This window comes from Halichoerus grypus, chromosome 3 (genome assembly GCF_964656455.1).
Source record: "Halichoerus grypus chromosome 3, mHalGry1.hap1.1, whole genome shotgun sequence".
In the NCBI taxonomy this organism is placed as follows: Eukaryota; Metazoa; Chordata; class Mammalia; order Carnivora; family Phocidae; genus Halichoerus; species Halichoerus grypus.
Window position 1 is genome coordinate 94,910,189 of NC_135714.1, and position 12,269 is coordinate 94,922,457.

The 12,269-nt window shown below is 34.9% G+C and overlaps 1 long non-coding RNA gene across 1 annotated transcript in view; it reads left to right on the plus strand.

Annotated features, from left to right (window-relative positions):
* The window catches only part of LOC118522453 (uncharacterized), a 71,104-nt gene extending 59,528 nt beyond the window's left edge, over positions 1 to 11,576 (plus strand). Inside the window, exon 3 of the long non-coding RNA XR_004910632.2 lies at positions 11,305 to 11,576. This is a non-coding gene — a long non-coding RNA (uncharacterized LOC118522453). The remainder of the gene's footprint in view (positions 1 to 11,304) is intronic.
* Positions 11,577 to 12,269: the final 693 nt, after the last annotated feature.

The following is a 12,269-nucleotide window of genomic DNA, read 5'->3' on the forward strand; positions in this document are numbered from 1 at the left end:
GAGAAAAATTCCCATTTACCCTCCCCCCGATCCTGCCATCTGCTCACCTCTATCTGCTTACGCTTCTCCAGCACAAAGTTCTTTCCAGCCCTGCTTATGCTACCCTATAAAAGAAAGAACTTTTTCTGTTTAATTTTGAGACATTTCTAGAATGTTCCGACTGTTCTCCCTGTTGCAATAGTCTTTTTGGATAAAATCTCTCTTAAGTCTACATTTGTTGTTTATGTGACAGTAATAAATGTCTGAAATTATATTCTCAAAAAGACAAACTTAAGAAAAGGTTAGTTTCTACCCAACAGTTATCAATTTCTATCTTCATCCCTTTTTGTATTTGTATAGTATGAGTTCCTCACTTTCAGTTTCCTAAAACTGCTCTCTTTTAAGCTCACAAGTCTGTGCCAACAGCTTATTCCCAATTCTCAACCTGCTCCTACTCTTACCATGAATTTATACTTTAAGCAACCCTTTCATCTAATATATATCTTCACTTTCATGAGAATAGTGTTTCTCTTTTTCCCTTGTGGTATATCTAAAATGTAATATACCAAGACCTTCAGTCTTTATTCATTTCCCCATCTCTCCTATTGAGACTTTCCTATTTGGTCACAATTGATCAAAGTTTCTTTTATTTCTTATTATTCTTGGATAAATCATAGGTCTTTTTCATCTAGAGTTTCCTTTCAAAAATTTGTTTTTCATGATCTTCTGGGATATCCAAATGATAACCTTCCATCTTTATAGGTAAATATATAATCTATATGCTGACTCTCATCAAGAATTCTGACCATTTAAGTCAAGATGGTATTTCCACAGAAATAAATTAATATATGCAAACTGCTAAAGATGAGCTAAAGTAATGTGCAGAAGGAGAAAATTCAAATAAGTTCTGAAAGCTTTTGTAATTTTTACAAGGTATGGTATTATGCTCCACAAAATTTTCTCCATTGAACTATATATTTTACAATTTCTTTGCCATTCCTTAAGTAATATTGGCTCTGTGTCAGTTTCATCAATTTGGATATGGGCTTTTTTCCAAAGTGGCTTTTCCAATGATGTCCTCATTATAGCTATTCCACAGACGAAAATAAATATATGAAATAATATATTATTTTCTTCAGTAACTTTGTGAATTTTAAAATTGAAATGTCAGGAGGTTGTGATTCACTTCCAAACCAAAACATTTATTAGCAGACAACAACGATTTGGCTTCTTATATCTGCAGGATTGTTTCTCAGATATTGGTTCACTGACCACTTGCATCAGATTCATGCAAGTATATGTGTGTATGTGTACCTGTATTTTAAATTCAAATCCTTGCGCTCTGCACAAAACAGCTTAATTATCATTTCCTGAGGTGGGGCTTGGATTTTTTTTAATAGGCTATCCTAGTGATTTCTTTTATATACTTTATTTTTTGTTATTTTTAAAAGATTTTATTTATCTATTTGAGAGAGAGAGTGAGAAAGAAGGGAGGAGTGAGAGGGGCCAACAGACTCCCCACTGAACAGGGAGCCTGACATAGGGCTCCATCCCAGGACTCCAGGATCTGAAGGCAGACTTTTAACCGACTGAGTCACCCAGGCACTCCTTCTCTTGTATACTTTAGAGTATGGGTATCACTGATATTGAGGAATGAATTACTTTTACTCCCATCTGCCACTATCTAGAAGGTGTTTAGAGAGAACACAATCAGTGAGAACATACCCTCTAGCCTGATAAGGCACAACAGATCTATGTCTTCTGAGCTTTAAAAACCTCTGCTGTCATTTGTCTCAAATCCCCTAACACCATTTAACAGGGAGGCCCTGCAAGATGACTTTCTCTCTGCCACTGTTGTGTGGGGTTGCAGGGATAGCTGCAGTGGCTGGAGGAACAGTCTGGAGGTCAGGGTCTTGCTCAGGGGCTGGGGAGTGGGTGTGTTGCTGGTGTCTGTCCTTTCAGGTGAAGCAAGGGTTTTACCCCTACAGCTGTTTCACTTCTACCACTTGAAGTCCTAGCCAGTCTTCCTGGGGGCTTCCACGTGTCCTGAGAAAACCACACATCCCAACATTTCTTTTAAAACTAAAATGGAAGATACCCTCTTTTCAAAAGATATAAAATTTTGCATATGACCTCAGTAGATCCACTGAGTAAGCTTCAGTGCTCTATATATTCTTTGAAATTTTCTGCACAATATTGTGTGTTCCTTTGCATTCCAGATTAAGAGCTATATCTGATATACTATTTTGAGCCTCTGGAGAGTTAAGATTTTTATCTTACTCAACTAATTTCTTACATTGTTCCAGTCCTTCTAAAGTAAAAAAAAATATGATTCATATATGAAGGGTCTTGTTGACTAGACTTCAATGTATATTTGTTCTGTTAAGTTTATTATTTTTTACAAGGAGGTGATGAATTTGTTATGAATTATGTATACATACCTCATATTTTCCATGTAGTAATCAACAACATAAATTTGTGAAAGGGACTATCATAATTGTAGGTATAATCTGGAATAATAACATCCCCTTTGCACACAGTTAATGGAAATCCACATGGAATGCTTTTTCTTTTCTTTTTTTTTTTTTTAAGATTTTATTTATTTTTAGAGAGAGAGAGCACAAGCAGGGAGAGGGGCTAAAGGGGAAGAGGGAGAAATCTCTAGCAGACTCCGTGTGAATGTGGAGTCCTACACGGGGCTCAATCTCACGATCCTGAGATCATGACCTGAGCTAAAATCAAGAGTCAGAAGCTCAACTGACTGAGCCACCCAGGTGCCCCTGGAGTGCTTTTTCTCACTGAGTTTGATTAGTATCCAATAAAGTAAAAAAAGTAATTTTAGCTAAGTCCTCTCACGAACTTAATCATGATGAGTGAATAATGGCTGCAAAGCATCTATCTAAAGCAGAGATGACAGTTAGCATGTGTATCCAAGGTGCTAATGAAATGAGGCAGTCATGAAAAAAAAAGAATTATGAGAGTGTAATGCTAATATCTGACATAGTTTAATCTTAGTAGACATTTTCAAATAGTAAAAAAAGGGTCATTTAATTTTGGGAAGTGGCAATAAGTGAATATAATTTGGTCACTAATCTTTGTGTGCTGTGATACATAACATAAAAGTGAGAAAATTAAAATAAGTGCTAAATTAGGCAGTCATCAGTAAAATAGATGTATTTTCACTTAAAAATGAAATGTATAAAACATCTATGGCGTAAAATATAAAATTTGTAAAATCAATACAAGTTCATTCATTATACACTCTTCTGTTAACCATATATTTCTACATTCATTTATCTTCTATCTTCTCTCTCTCAACAAACATCTTGAGAATCGGTTTATGTTTAAAATCTTCACTTTATTCTTTCCATTCAAATCTTAATTACTGAAAAATTTTTCATGGCCCTCTCCTCTTCCTCCTTATATTCTTTATTCATGATTCCACATTTATACTTCCCATTTCTGTACACTGGTGCTTCCAGATCTACAGCTTCAGCCCAGACCTCACTATTGAGTGTCTGACCTACATTTTCAGTTGACAGTACTATGAATACAAAAAATTTAACCTAATCCAAATATAACTGAACGACCTAACCACCATTTTCCCTCTATCTATATTTTATAGCTTACCATTTCTCAAGTCATTACTATGTGTCAATAAAACTATTTTCTCACTTTTCCCACATTCCATTAGTCATGAGGTCTGACTTCCCCTTTTAAATATTTATGGCTTCTGTTCTTTCATTCATTCCATTAATTTTGTTTTAATTCATGACTTCTGTAGGATTTCCTCTCTATGGACTTCACAAAAATTTAATCTCTGCTATTAGATTGATGTTTCTCAAACGCATAATGACCATATCACCATTTCTTCCTTAAAATTTTTCATCTGTGTACATTGTCATCATGAGCCTTGAGGGTAAGATTAATTTTAGTCCCTATAACTTTGCACAGTATCTAAAATGTAACAGTTGCTTGATAATCCTTTTTTTTTTTTTTTACTGGAATTATTGTAATTTTATTGGTACTCACAGTTCAGTTAAATCTGGGGAAAATTAGAACCCATATACAAAGGCTCAGGTTGTAATAAGACCAGCATTGTTAGTCATGGTAAGAATTTTGCAATGGAAGGAACATTCAATCTGTGGATACTTTACCGAGAAAAGGCTAAGAAGGAGAAAAAATATTGAAACATTTGTGCTGCCAAATATGGGAAAGTCAATATAAATTAGGATAGAACAAGTGGTAATCTATCCTATTGTCTGGATAGTAATACGGGTAACCACTTCGTTCTTATACCCTCACCTTTCTATCATCGGCAATTCACTTTTTCATTCATTCAATAAGTACTTAGGCATTTCTGTTCTTTCTCAGATACTGTTCTGAGCATGGGAATCCATGAGGGAAACAGTTGAGTAAAGAGTAGAGGATTTAATGAAGTGGAATCATAGAGATATAGGGGTAGGGTGAGATGGAGAAGATCATTCTAGCTAAAGGGAGGACAAAAAGCTTTGAATTGCAGAGTACCTGGTATGTACAGTAAGCAGAGAGATCAGTGTAGCTGGAGTTACAGGGAAGTCAAAATAATATGCTTTTTTTTGGTTTGTTTTTTGTTTTTAAAGATTTTATTTATTTATTTGACAGAGAGAGACACAGCGAGAGAGGGAACACAAGCAGGGGGAGTGGGAGAGGGAGAAGCAGGCTTCCCACTGAGCAGGGAGCCCGATGAGGGGCTCAATCCCAGGACCCTGGGATCATGACCTGAGCCGAAGGCAGACGCTTAATGACTGAGCCACCCAGGTGCCCCATGCTTAGTTTTTGATTTGTTGAATTAAAACCTCAGAAGACTGGGACTCAGGTTGAGTGACCCAGAAATTTGTGGAGTTAGATGCTCCTTCTTTCAGAACCTATGTCCTTGGATATAATTGGAAATGAGCTAAATAATCACCTTTATGATTTTAAAAGAAGAGTGACAAAATGACCCATAAAAACAAACCTTGGATGTGAGGATTATGATGGAGGAATTTATCTTAGTGAGCCAGATGATTTTGTTGTTTGAATGCTGCGGCATATAAATCTTCCAAATCTGTGTCCATTGGATCACTTATAGTTTAATCTTTTTATTTCTTCCCAGAATTGCTCTTCTTCATTATTTTGAGACTTCTACCAGTAACACATGATAGGATATTTTTAGTCATATTTTACTCCTCTCATGGTAACACTATTAAAATATCATATCTTACTGATTTCAACAGTAACATACTCATTCTAACATATACATTTCTAAACAAAATTCTTAGTTTTAGGAATAAGTAAGAGTACCTATAATCAAGAGTTGTGATTGCATATTAAATAATAATTTTGGTAATCAAAATATAAATAACACATGAGTCACTGTTTTCTAAATTGCATTTCCTGCTGTATACATAGGTTAATACTCTAAGGCACTTTAGCATACATCTATGTCAAAGGTTGACTTTTTATATAATTGGAGTAGGTTTCCACGATATGCTGTGAAAGCTCTTAATACTCAAAATATGTCACGCAACACCTCTCCTAAGCATCTGAAATTCTACTATAAAAATGTGGCCTAAGGTGCTCATGTAAACAGATGTCCATATATATTGACTTACCAAATTTTTCCCCGCATAGCTAGCACTGAGCATGGGATGGGCATTTTGATTAAAGGAGTGGGCAGATAATTATATTTCAAGAGCACTGCCTGAGGAGGGTAGACCTCAGAGAGTAGTTGGGTGCTATACATTAGGCAGCCTCTGTATTAGGGGCACTCTCAGGACTGGAGGGGAGCCCTGTCAGGAGAGGGCAGAGAGGTTTTAAGTAAATTTTACTTAAAATTATTCTTATTTTTGCAGAACATGTATCAGAATAATTGTTTCTTGAATACTTTTTATTAAAGAGAGTTATATCAGAAAGATAATGTGACTTTAAGTAGTAAGGTGATTTTATGTGGAGGTTTTAAGAGAAGAATGTTGGAGTGGCATGCAGAGAACCTGGCTTATCAAGTCTGTGGTCAAATATTTACCAAGGTGGCTCTGGAGATGAGGACACAAGTGATAGATATAAGAGAATTCAGTGGAACTCTCGGAAGACAAGTATTAACCTCTACGTCTAGTGAAGCAGAGAAGGGAATGCTGAAGAGACAGGTTTTTGTATGAATATTTTAGCATGCCACATAAAAATGATATTGTAGACAATGTCCCTACAATTTGTCTTTCTTTGCCTCGTTTACTGTGAGCTTTGTGACCTGCACTTTAAAATATTTTCGCTCTTTGGAGATTTATGCTTAAAATAAAATTTTTCTTAGTTACCTAGTATGACAATGATTTAAAAATCCTTGTAGTTCAAACCTTTTCCTTTGAGCACTTCCTGTTACAGTATATTTAAGAAATGACTATACTAGCTCTGCATAGTATTGGTTTGTTATTACATGGTTTTTGTACATGATTGCAAATTAAGGTCATTTAAAAAATTGATTCTAGCTCCCAGTGACAGCTCATGGAGTTAAAAAATAAACTTCCTGTAATACATACAGCACTGACATTGTAAAATGTCATATTAGGCATCAGGTCCTATTTATTAATACCTGCTTTTCATTTAATAGCCAGCTGTGACAACAACTTCAAAACCAATGCCAACAACAGATAATTGTGTATTGCTTTATGGACTTTACTGTGTGTGTGTGTGTGTGTGTGTGTGTGTGTGTGTTTGTGTGTGTATACATACATAGGGACATATATGTATATATGTATATGTATGAGTTTTGGCTGCACATATTTGTGGGGGTCATTTTGTACAAATTTTATTTGGGAAAATTCTATCTTAGTATGAGTAAGCAATTTCAAATTTCCACACTTCATAAATCATTCATATACACACATCTTGTCCATTTCTGTTTTGTTTATTTAGCACTGTGTTGTGGTGATGAGCATTATTGAAAGGACAGAGGTTCTTTGTCATAAGGGAGACAAGTTCTGGAATAAGAGGTTGTAATCATAACTTTGGAGTTCCTTCAAAAATAGAGATGAATCCATAACTTCATTGTCAGGAAAATTAGCATCTTGAGCACAAAGTTCCATTTGTGATTCAACTTAACATTACAAAAATGTTGTAATCATGATGACATGTTTTTCATTTTTATTCCTAATTGATCTTCTTTTGGTCGTCTTTTGTGTTAATAATAATCAAATTAAGCTGTAGTAATGAAAAAGGATTAAATAGCATATCCTAGTCGTTTAATATTAAATATGTTGATCTCCTTTTGAAAGGCATTATTTTATTTTTCAGATATATAATGACCTCTAGGCTGTTAAATAATGCCTCAATGAATGACTATTATTTAGAGTAGACAAAATTATTATCTATGTGTAGCAATGAAGCATCACCAAAAATCCTTTTAAAATATGCTAAGAAGCATTGTTGCATTAGAAGGAGAAATACGCCTATTTTCTGTAAAGAATATAGATGAAACTGGCTTCTACATCATAGAGAAGTACGTATTAGATACAAGTGATGCCTTATGCTTCTGTCTATACTATTTACTGTAGTTCATATATTGAATAATTTAACTATTTGTGTGGGATCCTATTGAAGGAATAGTAATAATTTAGAATGGCTCAATTATAAAGATTCCATGCAGGAAATAACTTTTAATAACTTTTTTTTTTCTCTTTTCCCTGAATCTTGATGACAACTGAGCTAAATTTTACTCAGGACAATACATTATGTTACCTGGTCCCTATGCAGTTATTCTTCTAAAGTAAGTTTTAACTATGACAATACAGATTAGATCTCAAAACATTTCAGGTAACAAGGTAAATGCTGGGACATAACTATTTTACTCAACTTAGGTATTCTTTATTTTATTATTCCAAGAAGCATGTTATTTTAAATTAAAAAATCACAGGAAAAGAAAGCAGTTCCTTCCAGAAATTTTCCTATTGGAATTACCATAGACAATAATAAAAAATACATTATTATACACATAATGACATACATATTAAAACATGCATTCTCTTACACCTTGATGTATAATAGTTTACAAGAACTTCATTTGGTTTTCATATTTTTTTAAAACCACTGGTATATACTAAAACTTTAAGTGAGGATAATTCAAATGCTCATACAACATTAAGATTTGATTTATGTATTTTAAAATAACTCATATTAATTTTAAGGATGATAGTTCTGGCAACAATGCAGAGGAGGGTTGACTATATTTGGACTTTAAGAAGGGCAGTCCCCAGTACCTGACAAATACTATTTATCAGGACCTACTAGGTGGTAGGAGTTAAGCTAAGACTGAGCAAACCAGGCATGGCTCCTACCCTCCCAGTGATCCAAGTCTGGCAAGGAAACACACTTTTATAAATAATGACAATAAAATGTGAAGATGATCCTGTTTTTTAAAAATCTGTAACAAGCATCCTAAGGATCCCAGGACTCAGGCTCTTTTTACTTTCTAAGTTAATTTTCAGCAGAGTCTTGAAAGATGAGAGCATAAGATGCAGGTGCAGAATAAGGGCAGTTTTCTTGGAAATAAGAATTTCATATGCAGTTGTTTTGAAGTTTGAGAAGGAATAGGAAGTTCAAGGAAAACTGAAAAAAAAAAAAAAGTTTAGCATTGGCTGGCTTTATAACATGGGAGCACCTGTGTAATGTATGAAGCTGGCTTATATGTTATAAGCAACATTAAGAAATTTGAGATTTGTCCTATGTGCAGTGAAAGGCCAGCAAATATATAAGCAGAGTGATGCCAGAATCAGATTTGTATGTTTGGAAGATCAATCTGGCTATATTATTTGAGGTTGATGGGAGAGAAATATTGACAGAAGCTTTATAAATAGTTGAGACAAAACAAAACAAAACAAAACAAAACCAGGAGACCTTAAACTGTGCAGGAAGGAAGAAATGGGCATTAAAAATAAAAGTCAAGACATAGAGACTGTATTAGATTCCTAGGGTTGCCATAACAAAGTAGCACAAACTGGGTGGCTTAAAACAATAGAAATTTATTGTCTATAGTTCTGGAGGCTAGAAATCCAAAATCAAGGGAACAGCTGAGCTATAGTCTCTGAAACATCTAGGCAAGAATAATTTTCATGTCCTTCTTTAGGCTTCTGGGGTCTGCTGGCAAACCTTGGCTTTCCTTTGCTTGCAATTGTGTGACTCCGATCTTTGCCTCCACCTTTAAGGAAATGACATGTTTTCCCTTTGTGTCTCTCCCTCTTCTTTTCTTCCTATAAGTACATATTGGATTTAAAGCCCAGCCTACTCTAGGATGACCTCATCTTAAATAACAATATTTGCAAACAATCCTATTTCCAAATATGGTCACATTAGGAGGTACAGGGTGTTAGGACTTCAACGTATTTTTGAAATGATGCATTTCAACCCATAACTGTGACCAATGTGATAATAAGAATGAAGGAAATTTGGAAATTGAGAATAATTCTGGGGTTTATACCTTGGAAGATTAGGTTGATTGCATAGATGAGCACAGATGAGGAATACCACTGAAGGCACTTGGAGAAAACAAATAATATATAATTATTTTGATATATTGAAGTCCCTGTAAAACATAGAGCTAAATATGTCTATTAGACAGAAACTGCTTAACTGAGGAAAAATATGTGAGTTGGAGATACATATACTTGGGAGTCATTGATTATAAATGATGGATGAAGTCATGAAACTAAGCGAGTTCAGCCAAGGAGAAAATGCCAAGGAAGAAGTAAAGAGAATCAAGGGCAAAACCTTAGTAGAGATTGAAAATTTTTAAGAAGCAAATGTTTAGGAGGAATTTGAGAAGAAAGATGAGATGGAATAATCAGAATGAGGAGAAAGCCAAGAAAGGATTGTAACGTGGCAGACACTATTCTAGAGAAAGACTCTTAAGGTATAAAGGTTGGAAAATATTGTCCAGTGATTTGAGATGTCCAAGGTAAGTGCAAAACATACCTTTGGCTAGGAAAATCCAGCATTCCTTGTTAATTTTAATTAAGGTACCTAGCAATTTGTTTTTCATTGGCTAAAGAAGATAGAATTCAGAATCATTGGTTAAAGAAGATAGAATTCAGAATAGTATAATAATTTAGAGCAAATACTAGATCCTGACTAACATTCTTACCGGGGCTGTGATCTTGAGGAAGTTACTTAAACTTTGTGTACCTCAGTTTCTTTATCTATAAAAGTGGGATAATAATATCACCTCATCACTCATGAGAATTAAATATAAATGACTGCTATTATTATTATAATGAAATGATGACTTAGTACGATTTAAGGAAATGGGGAAGTCTGGTATAACATATGTTTTCAGAATGTATGTTAGTGATAGCTATCCATGATTCACTCTCCCTTACAAGTTGAAATATTCATGGAACATAGATATAAAGTAGAAGATTACTGAATCAATGAATACTCTAGAAAGTTATCCACTAAGGGGGTATATATGATAGGACCCTGAGTCAAAAGAGTGAAGTCAAGAAGGAAGTCTGTAGATTTCTATTCACCCCCTTTGTATATGTACAATTTTAACTTCAGAGGTTCTAGGTGGTTGCTTACTAAAAGAAGGAAAACACCCATCTACAGTGTAGGTGTGGCTTCCTGAATTGGCCAGGGCATTTCACACACTGTATCTCATCAATATATTTATTTATATATCTACTCAGGGACTAAAATCATCAATGCAGTTTAGCTTTATACTCATAGTTTTTATTGTTGTTGTTGTTCCTCATGTTATTTTCACAGTACTTTAGGATAAATGTAAGCCCTATCAACTTATGTATTTATACATTTTTATACCCTGAGAAAAGGACAAGACCAGTGGAAAGGAAGAATAGTGTAATAAAGCCTAATGACATATGCAGTTATTAAATTGGTCTTTGAATTAGAAGAAGCCAGTGTGAACAAGGAACTGTGTAACAGAAGATTTAGCTGATACAGGGTGCCTGGGTGGCTCAGTCGTTGGGCGTCTGCCTTCGGCTCAGGTCATGATCCCAGGGTCCTGGGATCGAGCCCCACATCGGGCTCCCTGCTCAGCGGGAAGCCTGCTTCTCCCTCTCCCACTCCCCCTGCTTGTGTTCCTGCTCTCGCTGTGCCTCTTTCTGTCAAATAAATAAATAAATAAAATATTAAAAAAAAAAAAAAGATTTAGCTTATACGCTGCCCACCACCCATTAGAGCTGCTACTAGTTTCAAACTGGCTTCAGTCATTTTTTTCAGTGTCATGTTCTATTAATAAGTGGCCTTATATTATCAGAAATTGAAAGGAACTGAATGATCTGAACATTTGTATTTCCCCAGAATTCATAGGTTGAAATCCTAATGCCCAGTGTGATGGTACCAAGATGAGGGACCTTTGAGAGGTGCTTAGTCATGAAGATGGAGCCCTCATGAATGAGACCCCAGAGAGATCCCTAACCTTTCCTGCCATGTTAAGATACAAGGAAAAGTCTACCACCAGAAAAGAGCCCTCACCCGACCGTCCTGGCACTCCGATCTTGGACTTCCACTCTTTAGAACTGTGAAAAATAAATTTCTGGTTTTTTATAAGGAGCTCAATCTATGGTATTTTGTTATAGTAGTCTAAATGGATTAAGACAGGAACTGTGTTTCTTGTCCCTATTATATCTCTAATAGTTTATATAGTACAACAAAATAAATTCTCCAACGGAATCCTACTGCCAATAAAAAGTTAGCACGCAGCATGGAAGCAGACATATGACCAGTGAGGTCCCCATCCTATTTCTTCTTATGCCCTCTGATAAGGAAGCCTTTGTAAATAGTATCAACTTGAGGAGAACATAACAATTTTCTGATAGTAAAATGAGAATAATTCTAGTCCAAGTTTCTTAAATATAATAGATGCAGTTACTCCTTTTGATAAAATAATTATTAATGTGACTTTCACTATTTTAATATTAAAATTCATTGCTAATAAAAAATTTTCTATACACATTATTTAAAATATAAAATACAGATTATGTAATGATGTAAGAGAGAGTTAAAAGAAAAATAATTTATAGCATAACCATGTATAAATTCTCATATACGACTAAACTGATACACATAATAGTCATCTACGAGTAAATACATCAATTTGTAAGTGAAATTGGTTTAAAAAGTCATTTTGTACAAGCAGTACAGGAAAGTTTAAAAGCAGATGTATAAGTGGACATTAGAGTAAAAATAGTTACTTGGAGGGGCGCCTGGGTGGCTCAGTCGTTAAGCGTCTGCCTTCGGCTCAGGTCATGATCCCAGGGTCCTGG